Source organism: Pteropus alecto, unplaced genomic scaffold (genome assembly GCF_000325575.1).
Source record: "Pteropus alecto unplaced genomic scaffold, ASM32557v1 scaffold107, whole genome shotgun sequence".
NCBI lineage: Eukaryota > Metazoa > Chordata > Mammalia > Chiroptera > Pteropodidae > Pteropus > Pteropus alecto.
The window spans coordinates 613,204-632,060 of record NW_006440619.1 but is presented as its reverse complement, the minus strand read 5'-3'; the positions used below and the strand labels follow the sequence as shown (position 1 = coordinate 632,060).

The 18,857-nt window shown below is 37.7% G+C and overlaps 2 pseudogenes; one reads left to right on the top strand and one right to left on the bottom strand.

The window, feature by feature from the left end:
- The first annotated feature begins 8,757 nt into the window (after window positions 1-8,757).
- Window positions 8,758-8,876, top strand: LOC112484197 (annotated as a pseudogene).
- Window positions 8,877-15,754: 6,878 nt separating this feature from the next.
- Window positions 15,755-16,589, bottom strand: LOC102883488 (annotated as a pseudogene).
- Window positions 16,590-18,857: the final 2,268 nt, after the last annotated feature.

Below are 18,857 nucleotides of genomic sequence, written 5' to 3'. Positions count from 1 at the left end.
ATAGGTAAGTGGAAGACACAACACTGTAGACAGCAGTCAGTTATTCCCCCGTCCCTGACCTAGGGCTCTTTAGCAGAGGGACCAGTGCTCCTCAAGGCTTGACACTGCCTGGAAGTCTCTCTGAAACTGTAAGAGCTCCTGGGTGATATGCATATTAGGTGGTGCAAGGACCTCAGGAGTCTCCTGGGTCTATTGAGTAAATTTCCCCCTGCCACTGCAGTGTCAGTTTACATGCCAGCACTGTCTCTGTGGCTCCCTGTACAAGTTTCCAATCGTAGTAAGGGCAGCTGCTCCCCACCTTGGGCTTGAATGCACCAACCCAGGGCAGGGGCAGTTGCCTATCAACGTGCGGTGGGCATTTTGTATATTCGATGGGGCAAGAGCCTAGGGAGTCAAGGGCCATCAGGTCAATAGCCTCAGTTTTCTGCAATTTCTGTGTCTGCACTTTCCCACAGTAGTCACAGATCACATGGAGACAAGCTTTTGTCTGAGGTAGTTCCCTAGACCCCTGTGATTCCCTCAAGAAATATTGTAGGTTGTATAGGCAGCAGTGGCCTGCCCACAGCTCTTTTCCCTGAAATGGGCTCACTGCACTATCCAAGGTCTGTTGCCTGCACAGAATGAGCAATCCCAGAGCCAAGCAGGGCTGTGGAGGGTGCCTGTTACTGGGCTGCAAGCACTTTGTGGCTTGAGTGAAGTAGGATCTAAGGGAGGCAAGTGCAATCAGACCAATACAGCCTCAGTTTTGCTGCAACTTACATGCCTGGGAATTCTCGCGATAGTCAGAGATCACAGTGAGACCAGCTACCATCTGAAGCAGTCCCATAGATCCTTGTGCTCCAAGGATACAATATTGCAACTCTTGCAAGCAGCAGATGCCTGCCTGCCACTGATTTCTGTGTAGTGCTCGCCCTGTGCTAACCAAAGTTTGTTGCCTGTGTGGATTGGAAGACTAGGTGGAGGAGAATGGGCAGGGCTGTGGTAGTTCACTTTCAATGGGGCGCCCAGGCATTTTGTGGGTTGGGTGGGGTGGGGTCTCAGGGAAGCAATAGCAGTCAGATCAATACCTCAGTCTTATTGCAACTTTGATAACAGTTTCTGAGTTCTTGTAGATGTCTTAGATCACAGCAAGACCAGCTGCTATCTGGGACTGGCCCACAGATCCCCAAGATCCACCCAAGTTCACATTGGCAGCAGTGATCTGCCTGACCCTTTCTCGGAAATGAGTGCTCACAGTGCTGACCCCCAGCTGAGAATGCTAGGCCCTGCATAGGGCCTAGTGTGGCAGCCATGCAGCAACAAAAGCCCTGGGCATTCTGCAGTTTGGGTGGGTCAGGCTGATCTCTTCCGGCCAGCAAATTCCTAATGGCCCTGTGGGAGGGGTTTGCACAGTCAAGCTGGCATGGTTTGTATTGCCCAGTAGGGAGTCCGGACTAAGGCACAATGGTGGCTGCCCTTCCAGCCCTTGTTCTGGTGCCAGGTAATGCAGACTTTCAGTATGAATCCTGCGTGAGCCTCTGAACTACAGCTGGTGTCCCAGGTGAGTGTCCACAGGTCAGAAAGCCTGCTCATGGGTCCTTCAAAGGAGAGTCTAGGGTTTCTGTTTCTTTCCATCTCACCCAGATGGCCAGAATCCCCTCTAGTTTTTACAATCAGAGTTATTGGAATCTCATCTCCCCTGGGCTAGGACTCTGGGCTGAGGAGCCTCCAAATGAGGCCAAGACACTCCCCTCCTACAGGAGAGCCTCTGCAGCCTTGCTCTCCCTCCCAGTAAAACATCACCACCCACAGGTACAGGTCAAACCCTATTTGCAACTTTGCCCTCCTACGGCTTCGATGTGGCTCTTTTATGTTATCAGATGTATATGTTATGATCAGCTGGACTTCAGGTGATTCTCCACATCGATTATTTTATAATTTGGTTGTAATTTCAATGTGGACCGGGGAGGAGGCAAACCCTGCTTTTACCTAGTCCATCATCTTCCTCCAGTCACTAGCCTATTTGGTTCTTTTTGAGGATTTCAATCTCCTTGCTAAGGAACTCATTCTCCCCATCTAGTTGTGTTTTCAATTCCTGAAATAGTTGATATGACTCGTTTTGGATCTCACTGAGTGTTTTCAGAAGTACCATCCTGAATTCTCTGTCATTTAAGTCGCATATTTCTATGTAAGCTTATTTTCTGGAGATTTTTTCTTTCTGAGATACCTTGTCACCTTCGTTGTTCATGGTGTTTGATGGACTATTTCTATGCCTGGGCATGAATGGAAGTGTATTCTGCTTTTTTCCCAGAAAGATTTATTATATAAAGATCTCTCTTTAGCCCGTTGCAAAGAAGGTGTTTTTCTTTTGGTTTCCAGTAGGTGGCATCTAAGCCTCTTGGATCTCTGCTTTATATAAAGTCTTAATAATGCCTTTTTTTCTTACAGATATTCAATCACACTTGGTACCCTCAGTCTCTGTCTCTGTCAGTGTTAGCGACAGTTTTGATAGTGTTTGCTCAAATTACCCTGGGGCTCTGCTGCAGTGTTTGGTTTGGGAGGATATGGATGGAGGTGCTATCTGGATTGGGGGATAGGGACTGCTGCTCAGCTTCGTGTTTTGCAACCATGACTGGTAATAACCCCCACTTCTCAGCTGTCCCCACTTCTCTACTTTCTGCCCTGATCCCTGGGCACTGCTGCTGCCTGGAGCTCACAACTCTCTCAGGCAGGGTAGATCAGGGAACCTACTCCACTTTCTTCCCTGCCCCTCCTCCTGCATGGAGCTCCGGCTGCAAGAGGTAGCTTCTTGTTTCTCCCAGTCTACTGCCAGGACTCCCTGGGTTCTGACCTGTGGTAGCTCTTATGTGCAGATCCTGCGCTCAGACCTGCTGGTGTGTGGGTTCGGTGATTTTTGTTGACTTTTAGTTGTTCAGCTTATTGTTGTTTTAAGGAAAGAGATCTGGGGACGTCTATCACTCTGCCATGTTTTTGACCGAATGATCTTTTTAATGTATTGCTGAATTTAGTTTGCTAATATTTTGTTCAATATTTTTGCATCTATTTTCTTGAATTTTTGGTAATAATTTGACAAGAATAGGTGTTAATTTTTCTTTCAATGTTTGGTGTAATTCACCTATGATGCCATCTGGTTCAGGATTTTTATTTGGGGTAAACTTTTTGTTACTGATTTGTTTTTATTTGTAGGAATTGCTGTGCTTGGATTTTTTTATTTCTTCATGATTCAGTCTTAGAAGATTGCACATTTCTAGAAATGTATTCATTTCTTCCATGTCGTCTAATTTGTTGACATATAAATGGACATAGTATTTTCATATAATTCTTTGCATTTCTGTGGTGTCATAGTTATTTCTCTTTCATTTCTAATTTTATTTATTTGGGTCTTATTTTTTTCTTGATGAGTCTGGTTAAAAGTTTATCAATTTTATTTTTTCATTGCCATTTAGATTGTTTATTTGAGATGTTTGATTTTTTCAAATCATTTAGATTGTTTATTTGAGATGTTTCTTTCTTTCTTTCTTTTTTAGTATGTCTGTATTGCTATGAACTTCCCTCTTAGGACTACTTTCTCAGAACTTTTGTTGTTTTCATCTTCATTTGTCTCTAGGTACTTTTTTATTTCTTCCTTGATCTATTGTTAAGCCATTGTTGTTCAAGAACATATTATTTAGTCTCCATGTGTTTGTGTATTTTCATTTTTTTCTTGTAGTTGATTTCTATTTTCATACCATTGGGGTTAGAGAAGACACTTGATATGATCTCAATCTTAAATTCATTGAGACATTTTGTAGCCTAAAATATATTCTATCTTGGAAAATGATTCATGTACACTTGAAAAAATTGTATATCCTGCTTTGGGGTGAAATGCTCTAAAAATCTCAATTAAATCCATTTGGTCTAATGTGTCTTTTAAGGCTGCTGTTTCCTACTTGGTTTTCTTTTTTTCTAATTGATTTTCTGGCTGAAAGATCTAACCCTTGATGTCAATGTGCTGTTAAAGTCCCCTTCTATGACTGTTTTACTTTTGATCTCTCCTTTTATGTTTGTCAATATTTGCTTTATATATTTAGGTGTTCCTATGTTAAGTGCATAAATATTTACAATTATTATACCCACTTGTTGGATCAATCCCTTTATCATCATTAAATGTCTTTCTTTGTCTCTTATAGCCTTTGTTTTAAAGTCTATTTTGTCTGATACAAGTATTGCTACCTCAGTTTTTTTAAAATTTTCATTTGCATGAAATATCGTTTTCTATCCCTTTACTTTCAGTTTGTGTGTGTCTTTCATTCTAAAGTGGGACTCTTGTAGCCAGCATATGTTTGTGTCTTATTTTATTATTCATTCAGCTACACTATGTCTTTTGATTGGAGAATTTAATCCATTTAAATTTAAAGTAATTATTGATAGGTACGTACTTATTACTATTTTATTCATATTTTTTATCTTTTCTTTCTTCTTTCTCTTCTTAAAAAAATCCCTTTAATCTGTCCTGTAATACGGGATTGGTACAATGAACTGCTTTAGGTTTTTCTTGTCTGGGAAGCTCTTTATATGTCCTTCGATTCTAAATGATAGCTTTATTGGGTAGAGTAATCTTGGTTGTAGGTCCTTACTTTTCATCACTTTAAATATTTCTTGCCAATCTCTCTGGCCTGCATTATTTATGTTGAGAAATTAGCTGACATTCTAATAAGAGTTCTCTTGTAGGTAACTAACTGCCTGTCTCTTGCCGCTTTTATGATTCCCTTTGTCTTTAACTTTGGCATTTTAATTATGATGTGTCTCGGTGTGAGTCTCTTTGGGTTCATCTTGCTTGGGACTCTCTGCTTCCTGGGCTTGTACATCTATTTCCTTCTTCATGATAAGGAATTTTTCAGTCATTATTTCTTAAAATAGGTTTTCAATATCTTGCTCTGTCTCTTCTCCTTCTGATACCCTATGATGCAAATGTTGGTTTGCTTGATGTTGTCCCAGAGGCCCCTTAAACTATTCTCATATATTTGGATTCTTTTTTCTTGTTGATGTTCTCATTAGGTGTTTTCTGCTACCTTATCTTCCAAATCACTGGTTTGATCCTCTGCTTCTTCTAATCTACTGTTGATTCTCTCTACTATATTCTTTATTTGTTATTATATTTTTCATTTATGACTGCTTCTTTTTTACGTTTTCTATCTCAATTTTTATGTTTCTTATATCTTTGTTGAAGTTCTCATTCATATCATTGAGTGTCCCTATAACAAATGTTTTGAACTCTGTATCTGATAGATTTCTTGTCTGTACTTAGTTCTTTTTCTGGAAATTTGTTCTGTTTTTTTTTCATTTGGGTCATGTTTCTTTGTCTCCCCATTTGCCTTCCTGCATGTGCTTCTACATATTGGGTAGAGCTGCGATGTCTCCTGGTCTTAGTAGAGTGACCTTATTTAATAGGTGTCCTGTGGGGCCCCACGGCACAGCTCCCTGGTCACCTGAGCCAGGTGGTCCAAGTGTTTCCCTTGTGTGGGTTATGTGTGCCCTCCTGTTGTAGTTGAGCTTTGATTGCTGTTTGCTTATCAATGTGTTGGAATAACCCTTAGGCTGTTTGGTTATGAGGACTGGCCATGACTACAGTGGAGACGTTTTTCAGGGGTTGACCCTATGGAGCAGGATTCACTTCAGCAGGGCTCTGTTGCATTCTCAGTCTGCCCTATGGTTGTGTTGTTTGTAAAGGTTGTTGGATGGTCCTGTAGTGTGCTATAATGTTGGGCACTGGGTATGTTGTTTCTTTAGCCTTTTGAGAAGATCTCTGTTGCAGGCCAATGTCCGCTGCTGCCCATACCCTACATAGGGCCACTTGGTATAGCTACAAAGTGATCTTCAGATGATTACCATTAGTGCTTGGCTTGGAGGTATCTGCAGAGGATAAGCTGAAAACTGAGGCTGGCTGATGCCAGTGCTGAGCTTGGGGCTGCTTAGCAAGAGGTACAGGGCACACAAGGCCAGATGCTGCTTGTTTAACTTTTGTGGACCTTTGGAAGATTTTAGGGAAGTCTTCAGCATGAGCCAAGATAGGCTTTTTGTATGGAAAAGCCACTGGAAGTAGCATGGGTGGCGCCACAAATTGGGGTAGAGTCTCAGGGAATCACCGTGGTGGGGCAAATGATGTTAACTAATTTGATGGAGACTTAGATATGTCATCCACCTGCCTCTGCACACTGGATTTGGGGAAGGGGTCAACAAAGGAACAAGGGCCTCTGACAGCATTTCCATCTGGGAGCAAGCTGCTTCTCTAGCCCTTGCCCTGAAACCCAATAGTTCACTTCCTTCTCATATGTCCCTGATATCTTTCAAGCTGCTACCCCAGTGCTGGAGCTCAGAGAAAGTGAGTCCATCAGCAAGTAAATCCATGTGTGGGCCCTTTAAGAGGAAAGCCTCAGTCTCCAGAAGTCCTGTATCTCATTCAACCACAATATCTCCTGGTTTTTACAGGCAAAAGTTTTGGGGGCTTCCTTTTCCCACACTGGAACCCTGAGCTGTGGAGACTTGTGTGAGGCTGGAACCCCTCACTCTTCATGGAGGACCTCATATCCAAGATATACCTTCCAATTTTTAACTGCCATGCATGGGTGTAGAACAAGCTAATTCAGAGTTCTACCCCTCCTACCACTCTGGAGGTAGCTTCTTCTGTATGTCCTTACATGTAGGACTCTGTTCAGTTAGACCTATAGCATTTCTCAGTGATGGTTGTTATATAGTTTATTTGTAATTTTCGTGTGGTCTTGAGAGGAGGCAAGCATGGCATTTACCTGCTCCACCATCTTGACTGAAACTCTGAGTTCACTTTTTAATTTTAAGTGTTTGCAAGCAGGTGCCACTGAGAATTCAGTAGGGTTGAGGTGACCCTGTTTCCTGTAGATTTTACCCCTAAGCATGATGACTACTTGTAGTTATTGTTTCCCCTTTCACTTTTACCACTGAAGCTGCTTGAGTTCCAGCTCTGCTCCAAACAGCAGAGGGGCTAAGTATGGTCGACCGGGATTTGTTCACAAATGTAAGCCATGTGACATTTGGTAAGTTACTTAACCCTCTATTTCTTAGTTACATTATCTATTAGATGGGGGTAATGAGATAGCATCTAATTATTTGGTATTTTGTGAGATAAAATGAGAAAATAGGTGTAAAACTCTTAGGATGTGAACTAGTATCATTAGGCTTTGTTACTTATTTGTTGAGAGCACAAATCTCACAGTCAAACTTCTGAGATTCAAATCTTGGCCCTGACATTTCTTAGGTGTGTGAGCTTGGGCAATGTGCTTATTTTCTCTGTGCCTCAATATCCTCTTCTGAAATAATACTACCTGTCATTTGGTTCCTATGAAGATTCAATGAATTAATTTATGTCAAGTACTTAGAAGAGTATCTGACACAGTAATTTGGGCTATTAATGTTGTTGTTGCTGTTGCTGTTGTTGTTGTTGTTGTTGTTATTATTATTGTTATTAGTAGTAGTAGTAGTAGTACTGCAAGGACTATTTTAAAGAGGCTTATAAAATGTTGATGAGGATGTGAAGAAATTGAAGCCTTCATATATTGTTGATAGGAGTGTAAAATGGTGCAGCCTCTGTGGAAAAAGTCTCTTAACTCCTTAGTATTTTAAGCATAAAATTACCATAGAACCCAACAATTCCACTTCTAGGTATATATTCAAAGAAATTGAAAATAGATGTCCAAACAAAAACTTGTACACTAATGATCACCACAATGTTATTCACAATAGGCGAAAACAACCCAAATGTCAAATAAATGGGCAAATAAAATATGGTACATCCATACAATGGAATTTTATTTGGTCACAAAACAGAATAAAGTACTGATACAGATACAACACAGATAAACCTAGAAAACATTATGCTAAGTAAAAGAAGCCAGACACAAAGGATCATATATTACATAACCCCATATTTGTGAAATGTCCAAAATAGGCACATCCATAGAGACAAAAGATAGATTAGTGGTTTCCTGGGGCTGGAGCAGAAAAAAAGGGAAAGCAGAAATGGGGAATAACTGCTAATGTTTATGTATTTTATTTTTGAAGTGATGAAAGTGTTCCAAAATTAAATTGTGGTGATGGTTGTACAACTATGTAAACATACTAAAAATCATTGGATTATATACTTTAAATGGGTGAATTTTATGGTGTGTGTGTGTGTGTGTGTGTGTGTGTGTGTGTGTGTGTGTGTGTGTAAAATACCTCAATAAAGCTAAGGGTTTTTAGAGCTTTATATACAAAAGAAGGGTTAAGTATACCTCATACCAGTCTGACATTAGTTTAGGTTAAATGCAGTGGAGTCTTTTGGGAGTCCTAACAAGAGGATGATCAGATCAAAGATTCTTCCCTCTCCTGACCAATATTAACTGGATCTCACCATGGCCCTCCATGTTTTTTATAATCAAGTCATCTGTTTTTAATCTTACTTCAGCCATGGGAATCCTCATTGTCTTGTGGTCTACACAGGGGTCCCCAACCTCCAGGCCATGGACCGGTACCTGTCCATGGCCTGTTAGCAACTAGGTCACACAGCAGGATGTGAGTGGCAGATGAGTGAAACTTCATCTGTATTTTCAGCCACTCCCCAGTTCTAAAATCACTACCTCAGCTCTACCTCAGAACATCAGGCATTAGATTCTAGTACGAACACCGGCCCTTGGTGCCAAAACGGTTGAGGACCACTGGTCTACCATATTTAAGATAATTTTATGCTATAAATGAACCATGATGGTCTACGGCCATGCTACCCTGAACAAACCCAATCCCATCTGATCTCGGAAGCTAAGCAGAGTCAGGCCTGGTTAGTACTTGGATGGGAGACTACCTAGGAAGACCACGTGCTGTAGGAGTAAAAAACAAAATAAAAAAAAAATAAGGGATTGTAAGCTGACAAGGTCCTTGCAATCTGTGAAGTCAACCAAGGGTTGCCTCACCCAAAAAATAAAAAATAAATAAAATAAATGAACCATGAAGGACAACAAGGACTTTATCTTATTCACCATTGTATCTACAGTGTCTATATGGCACATAGTAGGTGCTCAATAAGTATATGATGAATGAATAAACTGATGGATAGATAAGCAACATAAGTTGTGGAAAGACTTTGAAACCAGGACTTGGATTCAAATCTGATCTCCACTACTTACTTGATATACAACATTGCGCAAGTCAATTAGATTCCTTCAAACTCAATTTCTTATAAAATGGGAGTGGGGGCTGGATAGCACCTCCTTCACAGGCAGTTTTAACTGAGATAACACATGCTATGTGATAACTCAATAAATGCTGGTCTCTCCGTTTTCTTCCACCAGCTGAAAAAACACTGGGATGCTGGAGAACTCTACTGACAAATAGCTTTGTGTTTAGTCTTGTTGTAGCAATAAACAGGAGCATTGACAATTTCCTAAGCACAAACTTAATATCAAGTGTTATCTGTCCTCTATCATGGAAACTGGCACTGAAATTTGAACCCATAAAATGCCAGAATTGGGAGAGGTCTTAGTAAGAGATCATCTAGTCCAAACCCTATACTTGGTAGAGAATCCTCAAATGCCACAACATTAGTGGCCCATTTAGAGACTCTGGCTTAATAACACAGTGGGCAAAGAAATAGCTGGCAAGGTGGATGGCAGACATCTACGGGGCCATCAGTGAGAAATTCCAGAAGTGATTCATTGTCCTCACCCTTCAAAAATTCCCCTATAATATCTGACAGCTTAATCACCATGTGTGTATTTATACAGGGTGAGGCAAAGGTCACTGTATGAGAGAGATCCACAAGAGGAACAGGTGTTGATCTTCAATCTTCTAAATATATTAATCAAAGCAGAATGTCTGCAGCAGGAAAAAAGCAGTCAGCATATTTATATCGAATTCTGCTTACACTTCAATTCCAAGGACCAAATTTTAGTTTCTTCATTAAACTTTAAGCTTTGCTTTCACAAGAAGGAACTATCTGAATTTGGCTCCCTGATGTCCAATGAAAGGTGATACACAACTAAAATAGACAAATGACATCTTCTATTAATGTCCTGAATCAAAAAACAAACTGTTAACTACTGGAGAAAATAGTTGACTCATTTGGAAAGTAAACAAAGTATAATTAATTTGCTAACTTGTTTCCCATACTTGCTAACTTTAAGTGTCTATTTGTATCGTATGGAGAAACTGCATGTCACAGATTCTATATCTTGATTTATAAAATGCACAGAAGCTTAAAAGGAAAAACGACACTGGGAGGCAGTAGAGCCTACTGGTTAAGAGCACAGGCTTGTTTTCAGTCAAGATCAAAACCTAGGCTGATGTAGGAAGTAATCCAACATCCTACCAATACACACACATATAAATAAATACACATCACACAAACTCACACGTTCCAGATATGTAGAAATGCCAGATTTTAAAGTGTAAGTATATACTTGATCTTGGAAGGAAGAAAAAAATCTCCAGATGTCGGAAACAAAGAAAACACCAAAAGCAATGGGTAGGATTTGAACACTTGTGGCTCAAAGGGGTAACCCGATATAGTTCTTAAGATCTGGAATTTTAATGCTCAAAAGAACATAGAAGTCAGGGTTGCAAGTTGTGTGTTAGAACTAGTATACCTGGGGAAGGGAGAAAGCAAGGGAAAAGGTGTCCTTTGAAAAAAAATCTAATTGCTGGCCTAAGCCCAACAATTATGTGGTTCCTGCCCCAAGTCATAGGTGGAAACAAAATCAATCTGAAAAAATTAATTCTCCTAGGCAACATGACAAGAGAAGGTAACAAGCAAATAAAAATCATGGTAACCAGAAAACACAAGACAATATACCAATAGTCACAATAAATGTAAATGGATTTGAAACATCTGTTTGAAGAGAGAGACACTCAGATTCAGTATTAAAACTTCAGCTATGTGTTGTCTATAAGAAACATACCTAAAATATCATGAATCAGAAATGTTAAAAAATGAGGGAAAGAAAAAAGGCAGAACAGGTGAAATAGAATTTAAGGTAAAAAGCATTAATAAAGACAAAGAGACACATCACTTAATGATTAAAAAATAGTCCTCCACTAAAAATGTTTATATAATTGTAAACATCTAAAAATATAGCTCTGAAATATATAAGGTGAATTCTGACAGAGTTAAAAGGAGAAATAACCAAATCCATAATCATAATAAGAGATTTTAACAAATCTCTTTCAGGAACTGAAAAAGTAGACAAAAGTTACTAGGGATTTTAATAAACAATAAAATTGAGTATACACACACACACACACACACACACACGCACACACACTAGCCAATGTGATAAGACTACATACTGTATGATTACAACTATATCACATGCTGGAGAAGACAAAACTATGGAGACAGTAAAAAGATCAGTGATTGCCAGGGGATTGAGGAAAAGGAAGAATGAATAAGTGGAGCACAGGATTTTTAAGGCAGAGAAACTCCTGTATAATACTATAATGATAGCTACATATCTTTATGTATTTGTCAAAACCTATATAACCTACAACACCAAGAGTGAACCCTAATGTAAACTATGGACTTTGGGCGACAATGATGTGGAAATGTTGGTTCATCAATTGTAACAAATGTACAACTCTGGTAGAGGTTGTCTATTGTGAGGGAGAGGTTGTGCATGTTTGGGGAGAGAGTATATGGGAACTCTGTATGTTCTGGTAAATTTTGCTTTGAAACTAAAAATTCTGTAAAAATAAAGTGTATATTTAAAAAATAACTGCATCCACAAATAAAAGTAAATGTTTTTTAAGCACACATGAAAAACATACAAATTGAACACATTCTAGGCCACAGGAATCTCAAAAAAGTACAAAAAATATGAATATCATACCTCATTCTTCAATTACAATGCTTAAAAATGAGAATTCAATAATCAAAAGAAGCCCTTATAAGAGTCATAGACTTTGAAACTATAAATATGCACTTCTAAATATTCATATGTTAGGGAATAAGTGTCAATGAAAATGAAATATTTATAACTGATTGACAATAAAAGGTACTACATATCAGAAGCTATAGCATATAGCTATTAGTGGTAGGCTAGAGCTTCTTTACAACCGGTCCCAAAACCTGTTGTTAAATATTTAGGAATTTTGCAAGCCAATTATTAAATAGCTTGAAATCAGCTATGGTGGAAACATGTATACTGTGAAAATCAGAAAATACTACAATTCAGGGCTTCTTTTTCCTTTTTTTTTTTTCTTTTCTTTTTCTTTCTTTTTCAAGGCATCTATTTATCAGCACACCACTGGCTAAAGTGATAAATAGAAGGAAATATAAAAGTATAAAGGCTTTTATCACAAACATTGAAAATTAATAAGCAAAAGGTTCAACTCTACAGATACAGCACATTATTAATTTATCCTGCATTATTAATGTTTTCTTCATCACTCCAATCAGATTTCCTCTAAAGTAAAGTTCTTATTAAAAACCTTTGTCCATCTTGTTTTTCTATTGAGATGCTTGTATTTTTCTTGTTGATCAGAAGTTCTTTATATATTATGGATACTAATTTTTTATTACATATGTTGCAAATACCTTTTCCTGTTTGTTGCTTGACTTTTTACTTAGTATGTATTGTCAATTATTATACAGAATGTTTCATTTTGATTTGTCAAATCTATCAATATTTCCTTAATTTGTGTTTTGTTTAAGTAAACCTGAGATCATAACAATATTCATCTATATATTATTTTAATAAATTAAAGTTTTCTTTTTCATATTTAGGTTTTAAATATATCTCGAACTTACTTTCCTGTATGGTGAAAGATAGGAGTATAGGTTTATCCCCCCATATGTAAAGCCAGTTATCCAAATCTAACTTACTGAATGGTCTGTCCTTTTTCCACAGGTCTATAATGCCATGTATATCATACAAGAAATTCTAATATACACATGAGTCTATTACTGATCTTCTTTTCTGTCCTATTAATTTATTTGATTATTCCTGTGCCAATACTACATTGTTTTAATTACTATGGTTTTATTAAAAAAAAAAAGACGTGTTATTTTATAAGCAAGTTCTTCTTTGATAGTCTAGAATTTTCTTGGCTACTTTGGGACATTTTAAAAAATTTTTATTTTATTATTAGTTTCAAGTATACAGTACATTGGTTAGACATTTATATAGTTGATAAAATGATTCCCCTAATTGCTCTTTCTCTCCTCTGGCTCTCCACCTCACCATTACATTAATGCTAACTGCACTCTTTATGCCATGCTCCCCATCCATGTGACCATCTATCGACTACTAATTTGTACTTCTTTAACCCTTCACCCCATTCTCCCAGCCCTCCAACCACCCTCCCCTCTATCCTACACCAAATTCTCCACTATATTTGTGAATTTTTGATTAGTTCTTTTTATTCTTTAGATTCTGCATATAAGTGAAATCATATAGTGTTTTTCTCTCTGTCTGACTTAAATACCTTCTAGGACCATCCAAGCAATATCTTTTCCCATCCCCTTCCTTTTCATATGTAGGGGTCATATTTTCTTATCCATTCAGCCACCTTATCTTTTGGTTGGAGCATTTAATAACTTCTTTATCCAATCATCTGTTGATGGGCATTTAGCTTGCTTCCATATCTTGGCTATTGTAAATTGTGCTGTCATGAATATCGGGGTGCATAGATCTTTACAAATTATTGTTTTGGTTTTCTTTGGATAAATATCTAGAAGTGCAATTGCTGGGTCAAAAGGTACATTCATTTTTAATTTTTGAGAAACTAGGTTGTTTTCCATAGTGGATGTACCAATTTGCATTGATTTTCCTATACAAAATTTATTATCAATTTGTCAAGTTGTACCAAAAAATGCTATTGGGATTTTGTTTGGCATTGATTTATACTTATGGGTAAGTCTTGAGAAAACTGTCATTGTGTATCTTTTCATTTATTTAGATCTTTTTTATGTCCTTCAATAAAGTTTCCTAAGATTCTGCATAGAGATATTGCATATATTGTGACATATTTATTTTTGTTTTTCTTTTTCTTTTTAAAATTAAATTTATTGGGGGTAATGGGTTAATAACACCATATAAATTTTAGGTGTACAACTTTATACTATGACATCTGTATACTCTCGTGTGCTCACCATCTGAAGACTAGTCTCCTGTCATCTATTTATTGTTTAGGTGTCTATATCCAGCCTGCCAGACATTCAAGCTGAAGAAAGAGTGCTGGTTACAACACTGGTAGGTGACATGGGAGGCTGATATACATGTTCATGCAGTTTACTTGGTTCTGTTTTGTCTCAATTATGGAGTACAATATCTATCTTATGATGGACAACTTCTGGGTTTGACTAACTTTATGACTTGGTGAGTATGACATAACTCAGTTCATAAGCAGTTCTGGATACATTGTCACTTGATGTCCTATAGCTAAGCATTCCATCTCTATGAGGGTCCAGTAAAATGCTAAGAGATGTTTCTCAAAAAGTTTAATTACTACAGTTGGCATGGTCTTGCTCCAGAACCTCAGAGCCCTGCATTGCGGTTTTGCCATTGGAATTTGCCATAAACTTCACACTGCATTTTTTCCTACCACTGGCACCTCCAATACCAGAGGGTCTTTCAAATAAAATGCCTCACACAGTAGAGCTGCTTACACCACAGCCTTGACCTGCTGGAAGCCCTATTTTTCTCCTACCTCCACTAAAAATTGTCCATCCTGTATATGGGCCTCTGTGGAATGTGTTGGCACTAGAACTCAGAGACATATGAAGTGTTATGCTCTTTTTTGTGGTAGAGAATGCAAGATTCTACATGTTTTTTTTGTTTGTTTTGTTTGTTTGTTTGTTTTTGTTTGTGTGTGTATTTGTTTGTTTGTTGCTGTGGAATGGATATCCTGGCATGTTCCTTACCACTGGACCCCACTGTAAAAATTGTAATAAATTGGCAAGTCTGAATCTTTGTAGTATTTATCTTTCATGCCATGTAGCACATATGTGTCTTGACAAGTCCTTGAGTGCATTAGTCACCTCTTTGCCAATCCTGCCCAATCAGCATGATGTCAACAAAGTAATGATTCTATGTGATATCCTAAAATGTGCATATAGTCCAGATATTTTCAAACTGTATAAGGACAGAAAGCAGAAAAATTAACACAAACCTGAAGCAAAATTGTAAGTGTATATTTTTATCCATTCCACATGAATGTAATCCGTTTCTGATATCCTTTTCTGAATAAGAAAGAATACAACACATTTTCTAATTCAATGGCCACATACCCTATACCTCAGGCCACATTAATCTGCTCTATTAAAGATACTTAACCAAAATGGCAACTGCTATCTGCAGTGACTGGATAGATTTCCTAATATTGAATCATCCTTGTATTCCTAGATAAACTTGGTCATGGTGATTGTTGTGTGTTTACAGTGATGAATTTGATTTATAAGGTGCTTTTTTAAAATTTTGATGTTGGTTTTTTATCTCTCTTTATAAGTGATACCAACCTACACTTTCTATACTCTGCTTTTGTTCAATTTTACTATCAAAGTTATACTAGCTAATAAAATAAAATAGGTACTTTTCTTTTTTTCTATTTCATAAAACAGTTTGAAACATATGGAATTATCATTTCTTTGATAATTGCGTAGATCCTTTTTGGGGGCGATATTTTCTTTTCTTTTTTTTTTTTAAGAAACTGTTTATTTTCCATCAACCTTATTTCCATTTTATTTAAGAGTTTGAGGAAGAACAGCTTAAGATCACTCAGTGGTTGTTCCTACCCATTCAGTGGTCTGAGCAGTACAGGCTGCAGACCAGTCTTCAGTGGCAGGCTAAGCACACCAGTCTTTAGTAGGAAACTGCTGAACAGGTACAGAAGGCACCCAAATGCCTTCAGACCAGTCTGCGACTTCAGGCTGAGCAGCAGTGAACTCAGAAGCTGGAGCAGTACATTCATCCTGAAATTCTTCCTTGATCACAGCCTTTTCAGCAGCGGCCTTCTCCTCCTTTTCAATCTCTTCAAGATCTCTGTAGAAGTAGCGACCAGGCATGACCTCCCACTGGTGTTCACGGGAGATGGTGTCAGGCATGAAGAGAACTTCCTGGGCCACCACATCAGACCCACTGAGCGAGCTTCCTTTTTGATGCAAGGGATAGCAATGCCCACAGAGTGATTGTAGGCAGGTTAACATAAGGTGCCTCTCTGAGAGGCTGGTGGTTGGCCCTGGGATCGGTAACCACCAGAAGTCTTGGCTCCCCAAAAGACTGCCTGGATCTGGTTAGTGAAGGTCCCAGGAGTGAAGTGGCCAGCAATAGAAGTGGCTCCTGTGGCATCAGCAAACTTCAGCACAGCTCACTGGCCAGTATTCCTGGACGATATGACAATGACATCAGCTGGGTTTTCAATGGCAACAATGGCACAAGCTGCCGGCAGAAGCTTCTCCCAGGTTCTCTTCAAATTTATGATGTAGATGCTGTCACTTTTCCTTTTGTAGTTGTACTGTTCCATTTGGAAGTCAAGGTTGTGGGTTCCTGCTGCAAGGAACTGAAGATATCCTCCTCCTTAATTTGCAGGAGATTAAGGATTCCAGACATTGCAATAGTTTCCCTTTAAGTTACATGGGAACCAAGAACAACACCGTGGGGCCCTTCTCTGGGTAGCGCAGAAAAGTGGAGTGATATTTTCAAATTAAAAATCCAATTTCTTTCATGGTTTAGGTATATTCATATTTTTCTTCTTGAGTCAATTTTGTTAAAGTATATATTTCTAGAAAATTATCTATTCAAATCATTGGCATAGTCATTGACATACACAGTATTAAAACTCTACATATATACGTTTGCCCCATTTTACATTTCTAATATTGTTAGTTTCCTTTCTTTTCTCTTCATTGGTTTTGCCATATATTCCACTATCAACCTTTTCAAAGAACCAGCTTTCAGTTTTGTTAATCATCTCTATAGCTTGTCTATTTTATATTATATTTAATGTCTGCTTTTACCTTTATTAGTTTTTTCCTTCTACGCTCTTTGGGTTTACCAGTGGTGTGCTAGAGCCAATAAGAGCAAATTGTTACATTTTCAGGAAATTTGTTATTGGTTGTTTAAACAACCATTATTAAAAATTAAATTATATGATTGCTATTAAATAATCTTAAAAGCAAAGTTAATAAACATTCAAAACCTGTCACTCTTTAGTTAGTGTACTTCATTTTACTATTATTTATGTTCTTTAGCTTTTTTATTTGTATTGCATTTAAATGGAGGAAATGCAATATAATGATGTGATATTGTGCATCTTTTCCTGTTGATGTCACATTGGCAGCTTGAAATTGGCCATTGTTATAGAGTATTTAAACCACAGAAATCTGTACATGCTAGAAATCAGGACTTAATTTATTCTTTTGCTGATTGTCTAGACTTCCCACTCCTTCCCACCAGACCATGGACTTTAAAAGTTTGATGGAATTCAGCAATGAAGCCATCGTATTCTACGCTTTTCTTTTTAAGGGAAGTTTTTGATTATTGATTCAATTCATCTACTTTTTATATGTCTGTTCAGATTTTCTATTTCTACTTGAATCAGTTTTTGTAGTTTTTGTGTTCCTAGGAATTTCTCCATTTCATCTAATCTTTTTCATTCGCTGATGTACATTTGTTCATGGTATTCTCCTATAGTCATCTTTATTTTTGTAAGGTCTGTAGTAATGTCCCCATTTTCATTTCTGATACTGGTAATTTGAGTTTTCTCCTTTTTCTTGGTCATTCCAGCAAAGGGTTTATCCATTTTGTTGATCTTTTCAAATAACCAACTTCTGTTTTTTAATTCTCCGTATTGTTTTCATATTCTTTATTTTGTTAATCTCTCTTTTAATCTTTAGAATTTCCTTCCTTCTGCCAGATTTGGGGATAACTTCCTCTTTTCCTAGTTCTTTTATTTTTAATTAATTGTTTAATATTTTTTATTTTGACATTTCTTAATGAAATCCAATAAGTTTCAGCTGTACACTTTAATAGTAAGGCATATATATGATTACACTGTGTATTCACCTCCCATAGTTAGATTTCTTTCTGTCACCACATATTTGACCCCCTTTACCCAGTCTACCTACCCGCTACCATGCCCCATACCATCTGGAAACCACTAGTCTATAGTCCCGAGTCTCTGTTTGTCCTGCTCATTTGTTGCTTTTAGGTTTACATCTGACATATAAGTGATATCATGTGGTTTTCAACTTTTCCTGTCTGGCTTATTTCACTTAGCATGATTATCTCGAGGTCCATCTATGTTATTGCAAATAGCAATATTTCATCTCTTCTTATGGCTGAGTAATATTTCATTGTATATATGTACCCAGATTCTTTAGCCAATCATCTATTGTAGGACACTTCGATTGCTTCCATGTCCTGACCACTGTGAATAATGTTGCTATGAACACTGGTGTGCAAATATCTTTTTGGATATGAGTTTTCAAGTCTTTGGGGTAAATATCCAGTAGAGGGATTGCTGGATCATATGGTAGATCCATTCTTAGTTTTCTGAAGAACCTCCATACTGTTTTCCATAGTGGCTGTACCAATTTGCAGTCCCACCAGCAGTGTATGAGGGTTCCTTTTTCTCCATATCCTAACACTTGTTATTACTTGTTCTGTTGATTATAGCTATTCTAACAGGTGTGAGGTGGTATCTCATTGTGGTTTTGATTTGCATTTCCTTAATAGCTACAATGTTGATATCTTTTCATATATTTGTTGGCCATTTGTATGTCCTATAGGGAGAAGTGTCTGTTCAGGTCCTCTGCCCATTTTTTGATTAAATAGTTTGTTGTTGTTGTTGTTATTGAGTTATATGAGTTATTTGTA